General features: G+C 37.3%; 1 long non-coding RNA gene across 1 annotated transcript; it reads right to left on the bottom strand.

Annotated features, from left to right (window-relative positions):
• Positions 1 to 127: 127 nt before the first annotated feature.
• LOC121720111 lies at positions 128 to 3650 on the bottom strand. The gene is made up of 3 exons (XR_006034451.1): positions 3525 to 3650; positions 2824 to 2896; positions 128 to 2234 (listed from the first exon to the last, which is right to left on the bottom strand). It is a non-coding gene; the product is annotated as an uncharacterized LOC121720111 (long non-coding RNA).
• Positions 3651 to 13557: the final 9907 nt, after the last annotated feature.

The raw sequence follows: 13557 nt of genomic DNA, 5'->3' as shown, positions 1-13557 counted from the left end.
AGCTTGTTTTATGGCAAAAGTTTGAACTAGCCAACTAGCTCCGCTGGTGGGAAAACGCATGGGACTCAGCGTTGTCCTATTGCGTGCAGAGGGAATTTGAAAGACAACCGATTATCCCGCCCCTCGGACTGAGTACTGCGAACGGTGAGTGCCCAGACCCTACATTTTAATGTGGGTCTGGCTCGTCAGGCTAGACATCTAGTGTTTAAGGCACTGAAATGCATGTATTTATACTGTAGATTGTCTTGCAAAATGCAAATGTACATGTACGATATGCCATCTTGTGTTCAAGGCAATGAAATGCTTACTGTAACTTCAATCTAGGTAGTATAATTGAATAACATGAACAGACTCAATGTGTTAAACTAACCAAGCTAGTTTATTTTCAATTGGACATTTGGCTATCAACACAGTCAAGCGACTACTGAAGGAAATAACCTGTTAGCTCATTAGCTTTTCTAATGTTAAGCTAACTTCCTGGCATCAATAATGTTCTAGTAAGCCCCTGCAAAGGTACATTTGTTCAACATACTCCACAAAAATTCCAGACCAGAAAAAAACAGAGCTTCACAGGTACATTAGTTATTGCTGAGGCTTCCATGGGAATGAATGGGTTATGGTTGACATATCACAAGCCAAGACTGATTTACCCATCTTAAGAAAGAAACACAGCCTATCTATCTATCTATCTATCTATCTATCTATCCATCTATCCACACATCCATCATCTCGGATCAGTTCAGTGGGCTATGAGTTAGTTGAATAGTGCCATCTAGAGTCCATAATTTATTTAAATTGTTCTGTTAGGCCTTTAGAGGACTTTAGAGGAGACTTTGGCCTAAACCAGCACAGCAAATGCAATGAGTTGGCAAATGTTTTAATTTTTTATTATTATTATTATTAGCCTATTACAGTATTTTAGAATTAATCAAACACTATGCATGACATTGAATGAGCCAATTGTTTCAACTGTTTTCGAAGGCAGTCTGGTCTTTAGTTTGCTTGAATAGGTGATATTTTCATTGACTATATAGTATAGAGGGAGAGTGCACAGACACTCATTACTTTTACCAACAGAGGGTTATACATACGCAAATACTGTATCAGAAGGTCACACAGCCCTGGTGTGCACAAAGTGGCATAAAAAGCAACTAGTACTAGAACTCATTGAAGACAAATGCTTTTCACAAAGCTCAAGACTGACATCTAGCTGTGCAGGAGGCTCTAATAAGAATGCTATGGGCACAACAATACCAGCAACCTTCTGAAATGAACTAGAGGCTAGAGGCACAGCAGTTGATGTATTAGAGGGAAGATTGTTAGAGAATATTGATGATTGATTACTGTGGCTTGACAGTTTTTTGTCCATTCATCTGCACAACATCATATCAAGTGAAATGTTTCTTTTCTCTCCTGTTTAACAATGTAGCCTAAATAAGTTGATGTTGGCAAATATGTCACTTTATTTATATTGTAATAGGGGGCATCACAATTCTATTACAGTACACATTTGATATCAAATATTGTGATACTTTGTGATGTTAGAGGCCTATATTGCACACTTAAAATGCAATACAGTGTTTCACCTTGTAGTGGCGCCTGACTTACGTAACACGGCCCTCAGAAGTGCCTATCAAGTCAGGGGGAGAATTAGGCCAACATAACAGCACATAAGAATGTTGGGGTTGCTTCTCCAGAAGCACATAACTGCCTTCATGACACATAAGTGACAGACTAAAGTCAAGGGTATAATGTTTTTCTCATAAACGCATGGGCAATTACAGCCCGAGAAACACACATGCGCAGACAGACATTTCCAAAGCTGTGGACTACATGAATCATCTGCAGCAAGAAAACTGGGCAAAACCATGTCATTAAGCAAGCATTTATGTGAGCATGCAACATGCTATTATGCTGCATAAATCTAAACATCTATCAAAACAAGTCTGCAAATCAAAACCTGTATCCTCAACATATAGGTATTACATGCATATCAAGAACCACATAATAACAATGAAGTAAACCTTTTGTATGCGAATGTGTAATTGATATGAGACTGTTTGAATAACAACATGATTAAAAACAATTATACATACCTTCAGTGAATGATCCTGTCGAAATGGCGCACAAAGGGAACAAAGAGGCTACTGTACTGCACTACTGTAAACACACCTGCCTACAGTAGATGGGAACTTCCTGTTGACATACATTCACTGTTTACATTCTGCGCATGCCTAAAGAGGAAGACAACAACACTTGTATAATGGAATAAATATGTGACAAGATGATTAGCTCTAATAAGTGCAAATAGCCTATGCCGTAAATTGAATTGTAAGTGCTGTTTACTGTGCGAAAGTTGTTGGGTTTTTTTGCACTTGAGTTGTTTCACCAAAAAAAATCTTCTATCCTTATTAGGATTAGTGTGTCGACAGGAAATGTCATATTTAGATTTTTCAAAAAATATTTTTGCTTCTGTAGGGCCTAAAACTTTTGCGCAGAGACCAGTGGAAAGCAGCGGTCCCCCAAATTATAGCAATTGTAAGCTATTCAGGACATACTGCTGCATGAAGAGATGACATGAAATATAGTTCAGTAGATACACGGTTCCAAAGGGTATTTTGAATTCACCATCAATCTTATGCAGTTTGTTACAGTTTTTTGTTGTTGTTTAATTTTGTGAATGTATGTACAATGCCTGCTGAGGTACAGTACACATAAGAATTATTGTGGAACGTAATGTGCTCTATTTGTTGTCAGACATCGCCATCTAAAGGTTAATATAAAATGTTTCACAATATGTGCAAAACAAAGTTTTTCCCTTACTTGCCAATAGATGTCAGTGCATACCAGCCTTTTCCCATGTCCTGTACCATGCCAGGCCCCTCTATAGCACCCCCTATTGTAGAAATGACACCTACCAGTCAGCAGAAGGTCATGTAGTCAGATGAACCTCATTATAGATGTAATGTGTTATAAAATCTGATAAACAATATCATAAAAGATTGCTGCCAACATGTTTTACCCTGCGTTGAATGTCCCTTGCGATTATAATATGAGCATAATGTGAATGAGAAGTCAAATGAAGGTATATTTATTCAATAATAGTCAGTATATGAGGCAATGAGGGGTTATTAGCTTTCTATATATTTACTCTCTTTTACCCTCCAACTTTGTTTTGTTATGAATGTGCAGACTATCTCAAACATTCTTTATTCTTTATATCATTCTATATTTTTACAGATAACCTCTACAAATTCAACAGCAGCATAATCTCTGATACATCGAAAATCGAAATAATGTAATGACAGTTAATATATATATATAGCTGATATATCAGAAGGAGATGATATTTTTGTTTGGTATTCATAACCACATACAGCTAAATAATACTGTCTAGTGTGCTCTATTGTGCAAATCTGTCATCTTCCCCTTTCTGATATGCCTATGTATGGATCTATGGATATAATGGATATGTAAATCTTCTAATCAGAGTGTTTATCAAGTCCTCTTTTTAAAAGACTCACTGATTCACTGAGATACCTTACACAAGAAGTTGTCAGTATCAGCAAAAGGCTGTGGTCTTGTAAGATATCCTGTGCACAGGACATCACAGTCATAAAGCCCTTAGGCTGTCTTCTTCTCCTCAAGTAGCTTAACTGCAACCAGAGAGGGTAGTAAGGACCTTTGCTGCAACTGTAAGTAATTGCATCAATAAAGACACATTGGACTGCAAATGCAAATGTACATTGTGTCTACTCTTCTGTATATCTACATTTTTTGTTTTGTTTTTGTTTTTTTGTATTTTGTAAGATTATTATTATCTCTAAGTGTAATGTAACATCACACAAAGATATAAAATATGAGTGTAAGTTTGTTGGTTATATTGTCAATTATGTTGATGTTCTAGAACATGGAAGTGTGACATTGATTGACTCACATATGAAATGGGCCATGCGTGCACATGACTCTCTGCAAGGTGCAGTGCAAGATGCGCTTGCCTGTCTTCCTGTCCTCATTCGCTCACACTTCCTACCCACCCACACACACGCACATGCACACTCACTCGCACTAACACACACCCCTGTATGCACATATCCTGTCTCAGCTTCAGAGGAGAAAAAAAAAAAAACAACAACCACAGACGCCTCTGACGCAGGCAGGAAGTGAGCCGCCATGTCTTATTTCTGTACATCACCCGCTTCCTGTGGAACATAGTGCACTCACGCACAAACCCATCTGTCCTTCCAACCTACTGAGCCACTATCTGCTGCAAGCCATCTCCCTAGCCACCACACCTTGAGACAAGACACTGTGGTTGCTTGCAATGTGTTGTTTGTGAGATGTTTTGTCAGATGTTTCCAAGCATAATAAGGCCATGAGAACCAGGCAATGACACCATTTTGAAAGCAACATATTGCATCATTATTGTTGAACTATTTAATGTAATCAGAATGACACAAAGGCCATTCAATTGTAGGTAATGTCTTTGACATTTCAGCGCCAGTTAAGTTTAGAAAATAAAAAAAAATGCTGATCCTATCTCATCAGTACAGTATGACACAAGACATTACTGTTACAATTATAGGGGGACAGGCTATATGGACAAAACGAAAATAAACAGAGCCTGTATTTCCTTGGTCGTCTTCTTTTTCTCTGTGTTTGTGCATGTACAGCACACACAGAATGTGTACTGTATACTGTATGAGCCATTGGGACTCCTTTGGCAGACCGTAAGGGATCTGGCTAAATGTTGTGAACATTCAGACACAGAATGAGAAGGACTTTTGCATCTTCTCTTATCTTTAGACATGCGCATGCGGTTTATATTGAAGCAGCCTACAATTTTATATCATCAGTTTCAATAACACTATCATTTACAGAGGCATTAGAGTCATTAGAAGGATATATTTGTGTGATTCCTGCCCCCCCCCTTGTTTCTTCTTATTATCCCATTTTTCTCTTATTCTTAATATAAAAAAAACATATTAAAAATAATATTATTTGAAATAAAGTAAACTGAGTACCATGATTTAGAAACATCATCACCATTCTGTACAGGTTTGATAACCACATTACAGTAACACTTTCTAACTGTAGGTCATCATTATGTAATAAATATATCAAAGTCTGCTTTATTGTCAATTTCTTCACATGTCAAGACATACAAAGACATTGAAATTACGTTTCCCACTATCCCACGGTGGAGACCAGACATATTTTACCAATTAAGTCCACAGACAAACATAACATTATGTGGATATATATATATTAAATCATAATGATTTAAGCAAACCAGGGTCATGACAAGCAAATCATCTCTCATTTTACTTCCAGGAAACAATTATGTCTTATAATGTCCGATAATTTTGTCTATTTTATTTATACTGGTATTTTATACTGGTATGGACATTTTTACACTTTACTTAAAGCAAGCAAAGACATGCTATGTCACATTACAAATGAGTATAAGGCATTATTCCATCTTGTGAAAGCACTAAGCATGAGTTGTTAAAATGCATCAGCACAGAGACCAGAGGATGTAGTTACCTTGAATTTCCCCTTGGGGATCAATAAAGTATTCATCTATCTATCTATCTATCTATCTATCTATCTATCTATCATGCAGAATGATCTGAGGTTTTTGGTCCATAGCGATATAATCTGGTACTAAACTATTATGTATAATACATTAAAACTACAGGTCTTAAATCATTATATACATTGCTAAAGAGTCTCATGTGTGTTGCTAAATTATTGTAATGATTATCATAATGATTTATGATTGCATTATATTGTGATAAATTTATGGATAAGTCATTATAATGATGACCTTTATAGTTATAGTGTTACCAACAGCTGACTGCTTGTTAAAACTTGATTCACTTTTCAATTTGTTCGACTAATGCTGTCGTGACCCTGGTTTGCCTAAGCTAGAGCATGATTTTTGTCATGTCAGTTTCTGTTACAGTAAGTTCAGGTTTGAGATGAGATGTAACATCAATACTGGTAATGGAATTCTTAGACTGTAGTAAGTTGAAACATTACAAATAAATTCAAGTCTTAATTCAAAAAGTAATTAAAGTCTTAAGTGCAAAGAAGAAAGATGTAAAAATTATGTAACTAAAGTGGCTAGTGGTAAAACAATATAAAACCACATAAACAATACCATGTGTGTGTGTGTGTGTGTGTGTGTGTTAATGACAGTATATTATCCTGATGGATTGTGGATAGAAGGTCTCTGTATCTGGTGGCACGGTTACCTGTTTCACCCAGTGAAATATCTGTTAAGCATGACATTAGACCGCCATGATGTAAACATGTTGCCATATAAAATCTTTCTGTTGGCAGTATTTTTATGACTGTAAAATGGCTTAAAGGATGGAACAGTTTCAGAGGATTCATATATTTATCAATGTTCAAATCGTAAACTGCCCGGCCCACGCCTGAATTCCGGCACAGTGTCTGAGAACATTAAGCACTAAATGTGTCATTGGACCTGCTGTTGCATGTGTCATAATGTTTGTGTCTCCGATATCGTCATTTCAATTTCCACACAAGTACTGATGAGTAGGCCTTCATTTCAACTCAGAGTCAAACAGCAATATGTGAGTGGGGAAAGAACATCATAACAATATAGATTATAATTATGTGTGAATAAATGTAAACAGATCTGAATGTCAAGCTCCCCCCCCCCCCCCCCCCCCCCCCCACACACACACACAAAAGCACATCTCTTCACATCTGTTATGTTCCTATCATTATTACTATTTCAAGTTAAGTTGAGGGGATGCAAAATTGTCAGTCTCTCTAGATGGACATGATATATGCTGTACTCTGTACTCATACATCTCATACTCAGGGGCGTAGCACAAGATCCTGGGTCCCTGCATTGGCAGTCCTGATGGGCCCCCATGTTCCTCAACCCAGTTAAAATAAAATATATTCCAGAATATATTCCAGGGCCCTCTCTCCCCTTGGGCCCCTATAATCAGTAGTGGTAATACTCATATAGTAAAATCATTGTCATTTTATTAACCCAAGTCATATCTTACTCCAATTATGACATTGATTATGAAATAGGACATACTGAAGCCTGCTAAGCAGATTCATTTAGACTAACTAATACAAGGTATTCACCAGTTCACCTAGGTTTTACTGTCTGCATTTCCTTCTGACAGACTTTGAAAGCTTCCCCTTTGCAACATTTGAAGTCCTTTCTGATTCACTGGGACAGTCCCAATCATGCGTTTCAGTTTCACATAAGACCTCTGCAGGCCGATACTTTCTTAAAACTCCTTTTGTACATATTACAATAAACATAAAGTTACATCTGATTCTTTTTCACACATAAATTCTGGATTATTAATTACTGTATTACTGTAATGGAAGACACGTTTCATTTAGTCAATAATCTAGGCTGAGCACTTCAAAACATGAATGCACTAGTTCTGTTATCTCTGAAAGTGGGCATGACACAGAAAAACAGACAGGCGCCACAGGAAATGAGAGTGATTTTATTTGAGTGGAAAACAGGTGGTGTGGATGTGGGTTGTGAATTGAATATTCTCTGGTTTACGAACTTTGCCAACTGCAGCTGCTCTTACATGGCGTCTTGTTTTTCCGCCAAATATGACTTTGATGTTTTAGGGTGGAAAACATGACACCTTTACCGGAAAACGAGGAAGACCACAAGGGAATGAAACATGTATTTTTTTTCCCTTTCTTGTAACCTTGTTTTTGTTTGAATGCTACATAATTAATATTAAGTGCAAAACATTACCATGGAGTCTTGTGCTACCATTACATTTCATAAATATGGATTTATATAGCTCTACTATGTTTTGAATAAATTATTCTAAGGAACCCGCCCAGAGAAACAAACACACACACCCACACACAAGAACTTCCATTGCTCACTTTGTGTTGTATACTAAAATATAAAACACCTTACAGTAACACACACACAAACACACACACACACACACACACACACACACCATACAATATAATTTGATGCCTTAATCAAACTACCGGTAGTCAACACTGTCTCACTCACTGAATCATTCAGAAAGCAAAATTATACCATATTATTAAAGTTGGTATTTAGTAGACACTTTTATCCAAAAAGATAACGGCGACAGTGGGTTCGAGAATCAAACCTGGGTCAACCAGTTGTCAGGTCATTGTCACATGTATGCATGTTTGCATGCAAGCTTGGCTTTGCATGCAAATCGATGTGGAAAAATCATATGGCTTGTCTGTCAATATTTTATTTTATATCCACGTTATAACATTTGAAACATAAAATGTTCTTTAGTCATTGTAAGAGCACATAGACAGTTTGATATCCATTCACATTGCTATCACAATGTCAGACTTAGGCCCATATAAACCTTGGTGGTATACGGGTCATGAAACCAAGTGTGGATAATCATGGAGTACTGTACACACGTTTTACTCCATGTTCCAAGCATTACTTAATCATTTAATCTTTGGTCAAACTACTTGGGGACATTGGTTGCACATAAATGAAATGGGTCAAATCAAATCAATGGTTTGCGAAATTGATTCATGCTCTGAAGACACAATGTAATTAACTATTGTTATTGTTATTATTGTTATCATTCTCATTGTTTATTTCATTAGGCTATTGATTGAATTCACATTGTTGTTTATTATTGCTATTTTCCTTAATGTAGTCTGACCAACATTTTAAATTGTTCTCTGTTTTGTATTTGTATGTCACTTTGGACAAAAGCGTCTGCCAAATCCCATAACCATAACCATAACTAATTCTGATGAAAGAGCTTACAAGTACACTGTAAAAAATGAAAAGTCTGGGCTGTCCAATTTATCAATCCATACTATGTTACAATTACGTGAGATAGTCTAGTTTTCAATGAAACACAACCTTATTGCGTTCAAATAGTCATTCAATTGAGTAATCCACTTTTTCTAACTAACAGCTAACAGCGTTGCCAAAAGTTTTCACATAAGTTTTCTTAAAGAGGATTATGCTTAGAGACCAGTAGAATTGGGAGCCGAGTTGCATATTATGTTATACTTTGAAATTAACCATGCTTTGTTCCCACCATGAGTGTGTTAGGTATTGAGCTTGCATAAAGTATCAGTGGTTTCATGGAACATGTTTTCAACTTCAATAAATGTTTCTGAATACTGTGGCACAACATATTCAGAATGTTTAATTTTAAGACTTCATCTTGAAGTTTTCAATATCACAGTTATCTTCCTTTAACATTGATGTTGCAATAAGTACATATGAATGCTTTCTCTCAGTACGTCACCTGTATAACACCAAAAGACCAAAAGTAAACCAAAAGAGAATTGCTGGACTAATTCTATAGACATTTCATTCTTACATTCTTTCATTCATTGCTTATACCTGACAGACTCATGGCAGGAACAAAACATAACATAAGGTGCAATCAAGCCCCAAAATTCAATGTGGTCTGATTCAGCCAATGGGCGCAGAACGCATGAGCCTTTGACCTAATTTTCACATCCTGTGAAAGAGCCAGAGCTAGAAGGCCTATGTGCAAACACAAGACTTGCAACAGAGACTTTACTATGTGAGAAAAGGCAGACCCAAACAAACATCTGGAGGATTTTGTCGTGGAGGCCCGAATCAAAAAGGGCACACTTTGACAGCATGGATGACCTGAAAACACATTCTTTCTATCTTGTCATAGACCAGTTGCTAATGGAGATGAAACAGTGCTTTTCAGCAGAGACACATAATAATATACTCAGAGGTGTGCCAGCTCTTAGCCCCAAACACACATCTTTTCTAGACAAACAAAGCATAGGCATACTGCCCATGGCCCGTCATTATGGAATCAGTGAGGAAGCTTGTCTGTTGACCTCTACTAGGCTCGCCGGCTAAGTACTGCAGAGAAAAGAAGAACAGTGACATTCCATCACCTGCACTTCAGAGTTCCTATCCCTTATGGGATCATACAAAGATGCATTAAAGACTTATACAAACTGATATCCATATATCCTGTCCTGTCACATCAGTGAGCTGTGAGAGCAGTGTTTCTTGTCTGTGTCATTTAAAAAAACTACCTGTGGAATAGCAGTGGGGACTGTCGACTGACACAGGTCGTTTCAAATAATGTTTACTGTCGACTGACACAGGTAATTTCAAATATGTCGACTGTCAACAGGGACAGGTCATTTCAAATATGTTCCAGCCACCACTTCATTGTGTTCCCTTAGCAAAAACACTGATTTAATCAGTGATCACTAATCACTGATCAAGCAGCTATGAGTGTTGCCAAAAGTTCTGAGGAATTCTGGAGCTGGGTTGTATCTTACATTACGTTGTGCTTTGAGATGGTCCATGCTTTGTTCCCACCATGAGTGGGTGAGGTATTGAGCATGCACAAGATATCAGTGGTTCCATGTCACATGTTTCTAACTTCAATGACTGCTCCTGAATAATGTGGCACAACTTATTCAGAATGTTTCATCTCAAGAAACAGTGATTTATCTTCCAATGTTCTTTCATTAGCATTGACACAATATTCATACACTAACATCTGAATGCCTTCTTTCAGTGCATGCCTCCACCTGTATAACACAATAATGCTAAAGTGACATGCATACTTTGTGTAAGCTTAATCAAAAAAATTGCAACCTTTTTTTAGTGTCACAAACTTTGTGATTAGTCAGTGAGCCAGGCAATTCCTAGCTTGGCCACGCTCACCCAGATATCCTTTCAAGCTGACCCTGCTCCTCGCATATACAGAGAGTGCATGGAAAGGGTTCCCTCTTTTGAATTCCTGAGGACTCACATATCTGAGGACATTTCCTAGTCAGTAAATATAAAAGGCCCAGCAGCGAATTCACTCTTAAGAAGTAAGAAGTCTTAAGAAGGAACAAGCTAGAGGAGAGGCTGTTAGTGTCATTCTACCACACCATCATCGAGAGTGTGTGATGGCGCATTCCATCACTGTGTGGTATGCTGGCTGTACAGTGCATGGTTGACAAGAAGAAGCTGCAGAGGGTCAGCTGAAAAAACAATCAACTCTCCCCTGCCCTCCCTAGATGACATTGCCAGCTCTTGATACCTCTCTAGAACAAAAAAGATAATCAGAGACTACCTCCATTACTGTACATACCACCTGCTCACCCAGCTGCCCTCTGGAAGGACATACAGAAGCATGAAAACTAGAACAAACACTTTCTACAGACCCTCAGTACTCACATGAGCCAGTGAACTGTCTTCTGATATAGCATGTACAGTACTTTCTTAAAAACAATAACACACCAGGTGCAATATCTACAACAAATCCAATAACCTTCCAATGTGCAAAATGTTTGTTTTTGCACATTGTACAAAACAAACTGTACATACCCCTGTCTATGTTTATTTATTAATTTATTTGAACACAACTTTCATTTTTGGGTTTTTTAGCTGTGTTTTATTGTTTTTTACCCCAAATGCACTTTATCAAATGTAGCAGTCCAAATGGCCGCATGCTGAAAAAAACAGCCTGACCAGCTTAATTTGGTTTGCTGGTTGACCAGCTTTTTAACCAGCTTGTTTGACCACCCTATGATGGTTGACCAGCTAGACCAGCAAAAATCTTGCGAAAACATACCTTCAGCTGGTTTACCCTGCTTACGGTGGTAATTCAGCTGGTTTTAGTAGTCGTACCACCTCAAGCTGGTGCTGCTGTTTTTATATTGCTGGTTTAACTGGCCATGTTGGTCATTCTAGCAAAAAAGCATGACCATCTTACACCAGATGGTCCCACATGACAGGCTGGACACACCAGCATGACCAGCTTCCTCAGATGGTCACTCCAGCATGTCTAATGGCCAGCTACACCAGCAAAGACCAGCAAGAGCTGAGAGCTGGAAGAAAACCTGCTAAAACCAGCTACCAGCTACCAGCATAAGTTTTTTTCATACTGTATAAGATGTAAATATACATGCAACAACATGTATGTGTATATATACAGGTGGGTCTCAAAAAATTTGAATATCGTGGAAAAGTTTATTTTTTCCCCTAATTTATCTCAAAAAGTGGATCTTTCATATAAAAGAATCGATGGAATTACTTGGTTCATTGGTTGCACATGAATAAAATGTCTAAGTTTGCAAAATTGATTCATGCTGGGATAACCCAATTTGATCAAGTAATTTCAGTGAAACTGATTAAGTTAAGTTTATATTAAGTATTTATGTAATTTCAATGTCATTGTGTTATACAAGTGGCATGGAAAGTAGGCATTCAGATGTACTTAGTATTGCAACATCAATCTTAAAGGATAATAGCTTTGAATGTGTTGTGACACAGTATTAAGAAACATTAATTGAAGTTAAAAATACCTGTGAGGAAACCCCTGATACTTCCACTTATGGTGGAAACAAGCATGGTTCCCAAGTAAAACATAAGATACAATTCCGCTCCAAATTCTACTGGCCTATATGCATAATCCTCTTTAAGAAAACTCATGTGAAAACTTTTGCCAGCACTGTTAGCTGTGATTATCTCAATGTTCTTGCAAAGCCTCATGGGAGCACAATAAAAATGGTGACACCAAGGCATCCCATGTGTTCATTTGCCTTATTTGTTCAGTACTTAGGTGCTTCACATGATCTGACATGATTCTGTTGGATAAATTCATTGTTGTGGCAAAATATGTCAGTTTAACATAATAACATTGTGTTTGAAAGAAAACATGAGTTTGTATAATTTCATGTTTTGTGGTTTAGAAAATGTGACAAACCCTCATTTCCTTTTTTCCCCAGTTTATACGCTGATTCAATTAGAAGAAGTGGATTGCTCAATTAGAATGACTATTTGAACACAATAAGGATGTGTTTCATTCAAAACTAGACTGTTTCATGTGATTGCAACATAATATGGTTTGATAAATTGGACAGTCCTGACTTTTCCTTTTTTACATACATTTTACGTATACACTAATGTGAAATATTTCAAGGCATTTCTTTTTTTAATTTTGATGATTATGGCTTACTGCTTATGAAAACCAAAGATGAGTATCTCAAAATGTTAGATTATAGAGGTTATAATACAGAAATGTCGACCTTTTGAAAATAAATGAACTAATCTGACTAATCTACAATAGTTAATGTATAGTTAACCCCATAGATGGGGTTCAGGTCAGACGAGACGAGTTGTCTGGCCACTTAAGCACAGTTATACTATGGTAAGCAAACCAGTTACTAGCAGTTTTTGCACTGTGGACAGGTGCCAAGTCCTGCTGGAAAAGGAAAGCAGCATCTCCATAAAGCCTGTCAGATGGAAACATGAAGTTCTCTAAAATCTTCTCGTAGAAGGCTGAATTGATTCTGGACTTGATAAAACACAGTGGACCAACACCATCAGATGATATGGCACCCCAAATCATCACTGACTGGAAACATCAAACTGGACTTCAATCAACTTGGATTCTGTGCCTCTCCACTCTTCTTCCAAACTCTTGGGACCCTGATATCCAAATTAAATGCAACATTTGTTTTTATGTAAAAAAGGAAAAGGAGTTTGGACCACTGAGCAAC

Source organism: Alosa sapidissima, chromosome 1 (assembly GCF_018492685.1).
Source record: "Alosa sapidissima isolate fAloSap1 chromosome 1, fAloSap1.pri, whole genome shotgun sequence".
NCBI classification, from domain to species: Eukaryota; Metazoa; Chordata; class Actinopteri; order Clupeiformes; family Clupeidae; genus Alosa; species Alosa sapidissima.
This window is presented reverse-complemented; position numbering and strand designations above follow the sequence as displayed.